Genomic DNA, 1,911 nt, shown 5'->3' on the forward strand with positions numbered 1-1,911 from the left:
TCCGTATATCAAGGAATGATGCAAAAATCCTAACCCTAACCCTAACCCCAACCCGAACACTAACGCTAACTAGAAACCGAATCGGCTTATATACTATCTATGGTATCCCAAACACTATCTATGGTGTGGTCAAATCAAAGCAGCCAATCAGAGGAGCCCGGCGGGCTTCACATACATGGGTGCACGTCAGTGACGAGCGAACTTATTAAATACCAAAATGTCGAAATAAGAAGCCAATGTGCGTCCGTGTGCATACGTGCGTGGGCGCGTGTATTACGTATATGCACTCATGCTAGCAGTAACCATGATATATACATATACGTGTCGTTTCTGTAGCGAGCAGCGTTCTGTTGTGTGCCGTCTATATAAACTGCGTCACGGAAATGTAGTGAGACAGTTCGAGAATCCAGCGTGCCTTACAACGTGGTTATAATATAATGAAGAGAGTGTTCTCGCCTCATCCTTCCCTCTGTTCCTACTATCTTTCTCCACGCCCTTTTCTCTTCTGTTTCTCTCTCTCTCTCTCCAGTCTCGTTTATCGACAGATCTTTGAAACGATCATTTCTCAAATGAATCGAAAAATGAATAACTTCATACACATTTAGACTCACCTGTGAGCGTATATACATATTTCTGATTCCTTCAGCATAAAAATTCTTGCTGTTATAAGCTATAAGCTAGTTATTGAACAGCAAACGTGCGCCTGCTATCTTCAGATTCGCGATAATGGAATGTTTAAACGGTCCCACAAATCAAGTGCACGTACGTGACGTAGATATTCATAGACTGGTACCTATCTAGAAATGTACACAAAAGTAATTAACCTGGTGTAGAGACAGGGTTCCCGGTTTCGCGAGAGCAAAAATCACTCGCTAGGTTTGCTGACATGTAATTTGAAATGCAGATCGGTGCACATATTGTTGGTAAGAGTGTTGTGTGAGTGTCCTGTGACATGTTAGCATTTCTATATACAATTGGTGTTATGCAAGGAGTACCGTCACATAGTTACGAGTTTAAATTTGGCGCTGCTACCGCGGCCAAGTTTCGCTTTTGTCATGCAACTGTCGGTAAAAGGTGTGTGAAACTGTATCGTATTAAAAAAACGTTTGTGAAGAACACATACGATTTTCAGGTAAACTGTTGGTGTCATATGACTAAGGGAGAATCAGAGATTAAAACAAGGTAAAGTTTGAATAGATTTCGGATCACATATTGACAGAATAAATTCAAGTTGAAAACTACCCAAGCACACTGTAAAACAGTCAGTGTCATACTCTTTTTCTATTATGGACTCTTGATATATATGATATATAGAGTGCATAATCTATACGTAGGAGAGCGCAAACGATACTTGTCTTTTACTAGGTTTTTTTAATCCCAGAAAAGAAAGGGCGAATCCCATGCACGGCATTAGGCATGGCTTTGATACGATACTATCAGGAGTGAATGATAATTTAGATCTATTTTCATTCACTTCTGATACTATGCTACATAATGACGCGTTCGCACTCGGTGATCACCACAGCATCGTGTCATGCGTGATTCACTCACACATGTCATTGGTCACGCGAGTGCGAGAACTCGGCGAGCGAGACGTCAAGCTTTGTCAACGACGAGAGTCCGAAACATTTGTTCCGTGCACCTGAGTTACTGCTGCCGGTGCGATTACCGTTATAGGCTGGTGGTTACATACATGCTGGTGGTTACATACATGCTGGTGGTTGCATACATACTGGTGGTTACATACATGCTGGTGGTTACATACATGCTGGTGGTTACATACATGCTGGTGACTGCATACATGCTGGTGGTTACATACATGCTGGTGACTGCATACATGCTGGTGGTTACATACATGCTGGTGGTTACATACATGCTGGTGACTGCATACATGCTGGTGACTGCATACAT

The sequence above is a fragment of the Priapulus caudatus genome, unplaced genomic scaffold (assembly GCF_000485595.1).
Source record: "Priapulus caudatus unplaced genomic scaffold, Priapulus_caudatus-5.0.1 Scaffold1582, whole genome shotgun sequence".
In the NCBI taxonomy this organism is placed as follows: domain Eukaryota; kingdom Metazoa; phylum Priapulida; class Priapulimorpha; order Priapulimorphida; family Priapulidae; genus Priapulus; species Priapulus caudatus.